Raw genomic sequence first — 11,577 nt, forward strand, 5'->3', positions numbered from 1 at the left:
CCCTTATGACTAAAGATGTTGAACATTTCTTTAGGTGTTTCTCAGGCATTTGGCATTCCTCAGCTGTGAATTCTTTATTTCACTCTGAACCCCATTTTTAATAGGGTTATTTGTCTCCCTGCGGTCTAACTTCTTGAGTTCTTTGTATATTTTAGATATTAGGCCTCTATCTGTTGTAGGATTGGTAAAGATCTTTTCCCAATCTGTTGGTTGCTGTTTTGTCCTAACCACAGTGTCCTTTGCCTTACAGAAGCTTTGCAGATTTATGAGATCCCATTTATTGATTCTTGGTCTGGGAGCATAAGCCATTGGTGTTTTCTTCAGGAAATTTTTTCCAGTGCCCATGTGTTCGAGATGCTGCCCTAGTTTTTCTCCTATTATTTTGAGTGTGTCTGGTTTGATGTGGAGGTCCTTGTTCCTAGGTCCTAGGCAAATGGATAGAACTAGGAAATATCATCCTGAGTGAATTAACACAGTTAGTAGATACTAGTCCAAAGCTTGGAATACCCAATATGCAATTCATAGACCATATGATGCTCAAGAAGTAGGAAGAACAAAATGTGTACACTTCAGTCCTTCCTAGAAGGGGAACAAAATACTCAAGAGGGAGGGGAATATAGGGACACAGTGGAGCAGAGACTTAAGGAAAGGCCATCTAGATGCTGCCCCATCTGGGGATCTATCACATCTGCAGCCACCAAACCTAGTCAGTATTGCTGATGCCAAGAAGTCCTTATTGATGGGAGCTTGATCTGGATGTCTCCTGAGAGACTCTGCCAGAACCTCACTGATATAGACAAGCATGCTTGAAGCTGACCATCGGACTCCATGGGGACGCCAATGAAGGAGTGAAGGAAGAGCTGAAACGGTGTGCAAACCCATAGGAAGAACAACAATATCAACCAACTAGACTTACCAGTGCTCCCAGGGATTAAACTACTAACAAAATAGTACTCATGTAAAAGCCTAATGCTTCAGTTGCATATGGAGCAGAGGATGGCATTGTCTGGCATCAATAGGAGGAGAAGCTCTTGGTCCTGTGAATGTTCCTTTCTCCAGTGCAGGGTAATGGTATGCTATTGAGGTGCGAGTGGGTGGATGGTAGGAAAAGCATCCTCATGGAAACAGAGGGTGGGTTGTGGGAGAGTGGGTAACTCAGCAAGGGAATAACATTTGCAATGTAAATATATAAAATATCAAGTTAAAAAATGTTACCAGTGCTCTTAATAACCCTATATAAGTTTTTAAAATCCACTTGCCAAAATTCTTACTAAGTCTGTTTTCTGTTCACACATGGACTATGATGGATTAACACCATATCTGGGAATATCTTCTCAATATTAGACATAACATCTGAATATATGATTATTTACACCCATTTTTTGTTCAAGAAGAATCCGATGCCAAAGAAAATTTCCTCTTTTTGATTAGCATGGAAATTATATTCAAATAAGCTAATAAAATAAAGGATACCTGAGTGTACACATTCACATACATATTCATACATATGAATATGTGTGTACATATGTATATATGATGTAGGCCTCCTTCACAGGGCATCTAGGTCTTAACAGTTCCCTTAGGCCTACACATTGCATCTAGATCTTCCTGTTTTCCCTAGACCTTTAACAGCCAGCAACTTTGCCCTCTGAGAAATCAGTCTACAGAGGAATTCATAGGGAAACCCTGTCTGAAAAACTAGGGGAGGGAGACAAACAGATTAACAGATTGATTGCTCTCTCCCTCTCTGTCTCTGTCTCTGTCTCTGTCTCTGTCTCTCTCTCTCTCTCTCTCTCTCTCTCTCTCTGTGTGTGTGTTTGTGTGCATTTCTGTGTGTGTGTGTGTGTGTGTGTGTGTGTGTGTGTGTGTGTGTATTCAACTGAGGAGGCACTGGCAAATAAATGTTTGCCCCTCCTCTGTAAGCCAGGCCACCCCAATACTGCCTTTCCTTTTCCTTAGTTTGTTTGGTTTATTCCAAGTTAATTGTATCTGTTTCTTTAATTTCCTCTTCATTTCTTTAGTTGAGTCAGGGGTCTTTGCACATAAACCCTGGAAATCAGTACCTGGATCCGGTCTGCAGCCTGCTCACAGGGTTCTACCCACCTCCACCACTCAAGTGATGCAATAAAAGACATGCAGCACCGCATCTGATTTCTTTTCACTGAACATTTACTTTAGTTCCAATGTTCATTCAGGTCTGAGAGAGGAGGGAGGGAAGGAGGGAAGAGAGACAAAGAGAATGACAGAGAAACAGTGACAGAGAGGGAGAATTGTACGTTATTGTTCCATCTCTTCAATCACTGTCTGTTGTTTGCTATCTTGGCAACCATGCCCTGAAACCCTACCTTGGGTAAGACCAAGCATAATGGCAGCAACCATATAATTCCTGCTTAGTCACACTGAACACCCCAGTCATCACTACCTGTGAAGAATTGTAAGGGGGCTCCTCTGATCTAGAGAATAGTACCCTTGAATTAGATGAGAAGCACAACAAGCATTATTTGTTTTGAAATATAAGACGTGGAAAGAACTATATGTGTGGATTTACAGACAGAAAGACAGAGAGACAGATGGACAGACAGACAGGACGGACAAGACAGAACAGGACAGGACAGAACAGGACAGGACAGAACAGGACAGGACCGGAGAAAAAAAACAAGAACACAAACAAAAACTCAAAATGGAAGTCCGGTTCCAAATAGTCTCTGTCTGCACTGTCGCTCTAGTGTTGGTTGTCCAGCTTATAAAAGCTTATACATGGATGGTTTTGGGAAATGCTGCTGGGTGTTCGGTCCAGGTCCAGGATTATTGCAGGTAACTAGACAACAAAGAAAGCAGTAGACTGACTTCTACAGTGTTTGGTTTCTGAGTGTGTTATCACACAGAAGAACCTACCAGAATATGTAATGAATTCCGGCAGTAACAGCAGAAACAACCAATGAGAAAGTGTCCTTATAATATTAGTAACTGCAACAAAATGGCAGAATAGCTAGGTAACAGTTACCTAGCCATTATCTAATCTGACTTATGTCACATTCTTCACATTGCATCTACATAAGCCTTCCTATATTCCTCTACAGTGCTGAGACCAAAGAGAGATCAAAGTCAGGCATCACCATGGGTGCCTTCCTTTTCATTTTTTTCTTTCATCCTAGGAAGTGTGTGTGTGTGTGTGTGTGTGTGTGTGTGTGTGTGTGTGTGTGTAGAGAGAGAGAGAGAGAGAGAGGGAGAGGGAGAAGGAGATGGAGAGGGGCAGATGGAGAGAGAGAGAGAGAGTGCTCTAGAGAGAGAGAGCACTGGAGAGAGAGAGAGAGAGAGAGAGAGAGAGAGTGTTTAAAATCAGCACTCAAGACTTTTTTCTTCCTATCCCTATCCCAATCCCCCCAAACCAGCAGTAAAGCCACCAGCACCAGAGACAGAGGAAGATGAAATCTCTAGTCTGAAAAACTAGAGGAGGGAGATAAACAGATCTCTCTCTCTCTCTCTCTCTCTCTCTCCCTCATAATTTGTTAAAGTGTTCCCTTTGTGCTGCGTGGATTCTACTTTATTAAGCAAGTTTCACATCGTACTAGCTCCAAAGAGTTGTCAACAGTCTCTTGGCGTGCAGGCAGTTGTTGCCTGCTTTAAATATTTTTTGGTGTATTTGTTTGTTTGTTTGTTTGTTTGTTTGTTTCAAAACCCAGGACCTGCCTTCATTCAACAGATCCAAACCCAGCTCTCCAAGGGAAAAATGGAGTCAGTCCGAAGTCACTGGCATTTAAGTCATCTGCCATTGACAGTTATAGGAGATGGGAATATCGTGCTTTCTCTGATGGAGATTCACCTGGGTATGCATCAACCACATATAAGGACAGGCCTGGGGTTAATGGGGTGGTGGATGGGGAGGACGGATCTGGAAAGAGCTTTGTGTTAGGAAACTATGATCAGAATGTTGGACAGAAAACAAAATTTGTACTTTAAAAAAGAAAAAAAAAAGCTCCCGTTATCTAACCAAAAAGGAAAGGAAAAAAAACCGACAACAGAACTTTACTAACTGCAAATGTTCCATCTCCCTGTATCCAACCACTCCACTCCCAGATAGGTAGATGATAGTTTGCACTTTTGTCCCAGTTGTGCTATCGAGGTTAATAAAAGGGGAACCATCTCTGTGGTTATGTTTTACACACACAAAAAAAAATAAAAGTAGTGGATAGACATGCCTGGCATTTTAAGATGCTCAATTTCTTTGCAAGCTTCATTTTGTTTCATTCTTTTAAAGGTTTATTTACTTATTTTCATTTATATGAGTATACTAAAGCCCTTTTTATATACACATGGCAGTAGAGTACACGGGATATCCCTTTGCAGAGGGTTGTGAGCCACTATATGGTTTCTGAGGAATGAAACTCAGGAACTCTGGAAGAGCAGAGCAGTGAGTGCTCTTAACCTCGGAGCCATCTCTCCAGCCCTTCACAAGCTTTATTTAACTAAACATTAAACATGAATCAGAAATGCCAAATCCTGTAATATGGTTCAGATTCAGCCTTACTTAGAAATCCAGAGCTGGCAGGGTGAGGCTGGGAGTGAGCAAAGGGAGTCTTCCTCTTTCCCTGAGGGTGTGCTATCAATTCCATTACCATTTCCAAACAGCTGGGTGTGAGTCTAACTAAGGTTTTCTTCAGTCATTTGCCATGAGCCAGAGCACTGAAAGGACAGCGAGGGATCAGACATTCACACTGAAATCATCACTCACTGATTTCAGGCAGAAAACTTGCCCCCCCCCTCCCCAAAGAGGCACCGCCTGGCTCATGGCTGAAGCAAAGCATGCTAGGGCAGCAGCAGTATTTCCCTGACAGTCCTTCAGGGACATGCACATTCTCCAGCCCCACCCCACCCCACCCCACCCCCTCTCAGCTAGCTCCTGTCCACCCCTCCCCCTTCCCCCACATACAGGGAGGAGGCCTTGTGTGTGTGGAGGGGGGAGATGGAAGTATCTCTTGAGAGAGGGTTCGGGTCTCCCAAACAAATAAATAACTAGAATCTTCATTTATTTACTTTATTTCATCGAGCATCGAGCATACCGTGGCAGAGGGAAAAGGAACACGGAAACTAGGCCAACTGGTAGAGCTCCTTTCATTTTGTTTCAAAAAGGAAAAGCCAAAGAAACAACAGTCCCTGGTTTTCCTGAAAGGAACATAATGGGAAAAGTTGAAACATCGACTCGCCACTTAATACTTTGGCTTTCAATAAAAGGGCCAACAGATCTACCTCCTATTGGTAAAAAAGAGAATAAAAAACCACAAAAACTTTCTGTCAGCCAACTTCCCTTTAAACGTCTGTTAAACAGGAAAACTTTTTTTTTTAAACATCATTTTAAATACTTAAATATGTATTTCTGTGTGTGTGTCTGTGTGTGTGTGTGTGTGTGTGTGTGTGTGTGTGCGTGTCTGTGTGTGACTGTCTGTCTGTCTGTAAGTGTCTTCTGTATGGAGAGGATGTGCTGTAACACTCGGGACGGGGTGGTCTGGGACCCTCAAGTGATGCTGTGCCACACTGCACCCCCAGTCACCTTCCCCATAGTGCCTTCCCAGTGGTCTCATAGCCGGTTTAGGAGCACCGACAAGGTGGAAGGGCGCCTGGCTGAGGCCTATCGCTGAACAGTGGGGGAGGGGCGGTCACCCACCAACCCCACCCACAGCCGCACCTGCGCCCCCGCGCCTGCCTCCTGAGCGCCCGCCCGTCGACACCCTGTTGGGAGGAACAGGGACAGTGACAGAGGGATGCTTAGAGAGAGGAGAAAAACGCCCAGGTGGAGGGGTCGGGAGGAAAGGGGAGGGGGAAAGTTCCGCCGGGATCACTGGCACAGCCGAACGTGCACCTCTGGGTTGAATCTTCTGGACGGACTGCGCTGACCACACCCGTTTACCTCTTAAAGGTTTCACGCCCTCTTGAACTCTCTCTTCAAAGTTCTTTTCAACTTTTCCTTACTGTACTTGCTGGCTATCAGTCTCGTGCCAGTAGTTAGCCTTAAATGGAGTTTACCACCCGCTTTGGGCTGCATTCCCAGGCAACCCGACTCCAGGAAGATCCGGGCCCAGCGGGCCGGGCCCGCTACCGGTCTCACACTGTCCAAGGGCTGGGCCTCAATCAGAAGGACTTGGGCCCCTACGAGCGGCGCTGGGGATTGGGTCTCCCCTACGCCACATTTCACGCGCCACGGCACGCGGCGGGGATTCGGCGCTGGGCTCTTCCTTGTTCACTCGCCATTACTGAGGGAATCCTGGTTAGTTTCTTTTCCTCCGCTAACTAATATGCTTAAATTCAGCGGGTTGCCACGTCTGATCTGAGGTAGAGGTCAAGAGGGGAAGGAGGAAAGGAGGGCGCGCGCGGCCGCGGTCTGACGGACGAAGAGGAGAGCGGGAGGGTGCCAGGGTCCCAGGCCGGGGCCTGCGACCTCTCTACCCCGGCCAGCTCCCACATCCCGGGGACAAGTCGCATCAGCACCACGCTGCAGCGTCACGCCATCTGGCACCCGAGCGGACGGCCCCACATGAGGGGGGGGGGAGGAGAGGTACCTGAGACCAGCCCCGGCGGGTGCGGTATCCTCCCACCCCCAGTCCGACCCTCGCAGGTTGCTCTCTCTGAGCGCACTGGCGGGTGCGTGGCAGCGGCCCAGTGGGCGGGGCCCACCTCCCACCAGACTGGAGGCTTGACCCGGGTGACACAGCCATTCTCGCGCCCAGGCACCGGACCGTCCCCCGGCCCCTCTCGCGCCCAGGCACCGGACCGGCCCCCGCCGATGTGTCCCCACGGTGGGGAGAGAGGGCAAGGACGGGAGCGGGAGCACCAGAGCGAGCAGGAATGAGCCACAAGAAGGGTGGCCGGCGCGCGGCGCCGGTGGATGGGGAGATCTAGGCCCACATAGACCCACCGGGCGTGGACAACTGCTGGACACCACCCAGTCTGAACTTCGGGAGACGGAGGGCCGAGGGGAGAGGCCCTGTGAGCAGAGTCCAAGCAGCAGAACCCCTCGATTGCACAGAGGGGGCTCGCGACACGCCACCCCCCCCCCAAGGCGTTGAAACCGAAGGGGGCGTGGCAGCGATTGATCCTCAAGCGCCTCTCAGGCAGGTGTAGCCCCGGGAGGAACCCGGGGCCTCTAGTGAGTTTGTAAGACTCTCAGAGAGAATCTTCCCTCAGGAGGGAGATCCTCGAGCCCAATGACCAGTTCGAGTCCACAGGCTGCAATCTGCAAGAGGATTTTTATTGATCAGGATACACAGGTATCTGTGGGCCTCCCAGTCAATTCGGAAGACTGGCGCGCCTAACAGAACCAGGGGCGGGTTTTTATAGGGTATTGGGGACCAGAAGCAGGCTTACAGAAGCAGATGCGTGGTTGGTGCATTCAAGTGAGGCACACAGCAAGAGAATACGTGCAGGTTGGGGCTTCCAGAATGTCAGGGGCTAGGGGTTTATCTCTTGTTAGGTGGCCCATAAAGCAATATCAATAATTTAGATTGGTTTCTGTATTTTGTTTTCTTTTATGGTCTGTTTCGTCTAAATGATGGGTCAGCTTGTCCCACAAAGCTTGGACACATCTGAACTTTCCCAGGCTTATTTTAGTTCTGAGTCTGTGTATCTGAAAACTTACTTTTTACTTCTATAGTTGAGGGCCTTGGGCTTGTACAATTCCCTTTCTTGGAGGGGGTCTTTCACGTTCATAGTTTCCATGATCAATGCGTCCTGCAATTCACATTAATTCTCGCAGCTAGCTGCATTCTTCATCTACGCACAAGCCAAGTGAACCACCTCTAAGAGTCTTATCGGTATCTGGGGTGTGAACGGACTCCTATGGGTGCTAACACTGGCACAAGCTCCCCCGCCCGCCCCTGCTGCACTGGAAGAGAGGGGCCAACTGCCAGGCGGCTCCACCTCAGGCCAGCCAGCGGGAAATTAAAGGATACATGTGAAAAGAAAAAAAAGACAGGGTCAGGAACAGAAAGGCGGGACACACGGGACATGGGACGCAGAGAACCCAGCACCCGGTGGCGGCCAGCCAATGGGCGGGCAAGTCGGGCGCTCAGGCCGGGACCCCACGGGCACCCAGAGTGGGCCAGCGACATGGCCCCCCCCCCGACCGCCACCTCTGGAAGCACCGGCGGCCGGAGGGGGCCCGCTGAGTCTCAGGGAGCACCAGGTGGAGGGAGGAAACGGGAAGCTCTCCTGCTTATGACCAACGGGCGGTAGGGCGACCCCTCCCCGGGGTCTTTAAACTTCCGCGCTGGAACAGGACAGCTAGGTACCCAGACAGGAGCAGGACTGACAGGCGAGGCCCAAAAGGCTGGGCAGGCTGCGAGAGCCCACCCGTGGCACAGGGACCCCCTGCACGCGACAGAGACACCCCGGCACATTCAGAGCAGGAGAGCTGAGGTAGAGGGGTGGCAGGTGCTTTGAGGAGAGGGAGCGGGTCCCTGCCACCTCGTACCCCGCCCCCCCCCCCCCCCAGTGCACAGGAGATGAGATCACGGAGCCGGTCCAGAAAGAGGCACAATGACCTCGGTAGCCGAGGGCCTTGGCTGGCCAGCGGGCAAGGGATGTGCTGGCGGCGGAAGCAGCAGTGGTGGAGGCAGAGGCAAGGACATAGGCAGAAGAGCAAGGGAGAGAGAGAGAATGGAGGAGGTCCCTCGAAGAACCAGACCTGACACCCTCCCCGCACCACTCCTTAATGACCCCCGCCTTTCCCTAAACGCTCACTTGGCCGGCGGCCAAGGCACATGCCACGAATGCGACAGGGACCCGGGGACACGCCTCCCAGTGAGAGGAGGGACTCACACAGGCCAGAGAAAGGACCAGACACCCCCTTGGCCTTCTCCCTTAATGATTCTTCCACAGGTTCACCTACAGAAACCTTGTTATGATTTTTACTTCTTCTAGATAGTCAAGTTCGACCTTCTGGAGCTGGGCCCTCCAACAAAATTATTAATCAAGAAAGTGCCCACAGGCTTTTTCATTGGACAATCTTATGAAGAGTTTTTTCTCAGTTAAGATTTCTTCTTCCAAGTTATCTCTAGTTTTATATCACATTGATAAAAAACCTTCTTATATAGTTTGTAGGTGAGAGTTTGTGGGTGTATATCTCTAAGCTTATGTATTGAAGTGATATCATTAAAAATTTTACAAAAGAATGGCTAATAATAACCTGTGTGTGTGTTTCTTTAATCCCGCAGGCTTTCGCCCGATTCTCGGTACCATCTCGGTGTGGGCATTGGGCACCGATAGTGTATGTCAGTGAAATTATGTGTGTATATGTGTTTCGGCATACCCACAGACATTATATGCATCATAATAGGGTATTAAAGAGGACAATGTCTTAATCTAAAGAAATGCTTTAGATTGTAGCACACACCAGCAAGAAAACATTCCTTTTTTGGCACGGGGTAGCAATTGGGCTTGTAACAATACATTATGAAATATACTAGGAAGAGTGAAATAGCTCAATAGTAAAGATATTTGTTGCCAAGGCAGTTAACCTTGGTTTGGTCCTTGGGACATACACAATGGAAGGAGGAAATGAATGCCATAAATTGTACTCCGTCATCCACATGTGTGCAATCACATGCAGAAACAAGCAAATAATCAACTAAAAGAATCAGAAAATTAGAATTCTATAAATATAGGACTTAAAATATATGCATCAATTAAAGTAAGGAAATAGGTTGACATGAGATATGGTAAGAATACTGTAAAGCTGATACATACCCAGACTTAAAGTATCCCTATACATATGTGTGTTCTGTTTCTCCCATCTCTGGAGCAAGAAAAAAATTACATACATGGAATTTCTGCTTAGTATTACAGAGCAACAGAACATAATATTGAGAATTAAAAAAAGAATACATATATAGTTCATATGAAGGCAACTTGGTCTTGCAGAGATAAGCTAAACAACTCCTAGATACTATAAGTTCAGACTCATGAACATTATTACTCAGATTGGTGAATGAAAAACTTAAATATGGGGCATGTAGATTCCAGAGACTTTTCCACAGTGGAATTGAGTAACCAGGGTGACCAGACAATAGCACTTGCATTTGTATCACTTAGAATTATAGGGACCTTTCTTTGCACGGTGGAGGAATAGGCACCTACACTGAAATGTACTATATGTAACTAGAGAAATAAAACAAAATGTTCTCCTTTATAACCAAATCAGGAATACTACTAGGAGATTCCAGGTTTCTTAGTCACATCGTGAAATAGAATCAAGTGACCTTGTTTCAATATAATATTCTTCATTCTTTCTGAGATATGAGGTAGAGGATGAAAGAAAATACCCCAACAACCTGGGTTTAGGGTAATATATTAGTTAAAAATCTCAAGTGTATGAGTCCAAGGGGATCTGACATCCATCAGGAGTCCTGGAATACTTCCACTGGACTCTCCACAGTGGTTGCCTGTGTAGGATTTGGTTGCTGAATCAGCACTCATTTTTCAAATGTAGAAGACATCAAAATATAGACAAGAGGGATCATCCTCACATTCATTTACAAAGCACCCCCACAAGTTTTCTATTGTCTTACTTGGAAAGGATAAATTTAAAACAATATTATTATACTCAAGGGAAAAGCATGTGTCAAAGAAACAAAAAAACAATTAAAGGCAAAAGTCTATGTTTTTCAAAAGAGTGACTATAAGGAAAAGAAGTACACTTTAAGCAGCCATTGTTCTCTTCTTCAAATTTATGGAGCATGGATGCTATAAAATGAATGATAAGATAGAATAGCAATGTAGGGTGAGAAGCTAATTGAGAGAGAAGAAATTAAAATCAAAGCAGCTCAGAGCATCAAAGAAGCCTGTGGTAAAACCAAATCTGCAGCAACACAATTGTAAGCAATACCCATTATGGAAAAGTAAAAGACAATTCAAAAGGCACATTAATGCATATGATGGACACTTGTGTCAACTTGGATTTAGATGCCTCTAAATCTGGTGCGGTTTGTCTCCTATCAAGAAGGCAAAATGTTCCCCTTCAGAAATTTTGAAGTAGATTGAATAATTTTACCCTCTTTGTCCTAGTTAAAAAAAAAATAAGGCCAGAAAATAATTTAAATTGTAAACGTGTGTATGTGGGGGTGTGTTTTTATTAAATTATGTGTGAGTATTTGCATGTCTAGTGTTGCCTGTGGAGGCTAGAAAAGGAAGAGTATTAGGTCGCTGAAACTGAAATTACCAGTGATTATGAGTCATCTTGTTCTTTGAATCTGACATGGGTCTTCTTCATAAGTAGTACATGTTCTTTACTTCTCCGTCATCTCTCCAGTCTCCTGTAAAAATAAGTTAAAAAAAAAGAAATTTCTGTTGCCTAAAGACAAGGAAGCTGAATGAATATAATGATTCTGAGGTTATTTTTAAAGATGAAATTCAATATGGTAGACAATGGGCATAATATATCTAAAACTAAAAAAAGATAAAGTGCAAACAATGAGGAACAGTGTGCTGTATGAGAGATGTTGCAGGGTAGAAAAATGACATAAAACTGTCTAAAGAGGCTTGAGTCTGCTTATAAGGTCGCAGTACTTTGTGTGTACATGTTTGTGT

The 11,577-nt window shown here is 46.1% G+C and overlaps 1 pseudogene; it reads right to left on the reverse strand.

Moving 5' to 3' along the window:
- Positions 1-7,654: 7,654 nt before the first annotated feature.
- LOC147994648 (5.8S ribosomal RNA) lies at positions 7,655-7,799 on the reverse strand (annotated as a pseudogene).
- Positions 7,800-11,577: the final 3,778 nt, after the last annotated feature.

The sequence above is a fragment of the Rattus norvegicus genome, chromosome 4 (genome assembly GCF_021556685.1).
Source record: "Rattus norvegicus strain SHRSP/BbbUtx chromosome 4, alternate assembly SHRSP_T2T, whole genome shotgun sequence".
In the NCBI taxonomy this organism is placed as follows: domain Eukaryota; kingdom Metazoa; phylum Chordata; class Mammalia; order Rodentia; family Muridae; genus Rattus; species Rattus norvegicus.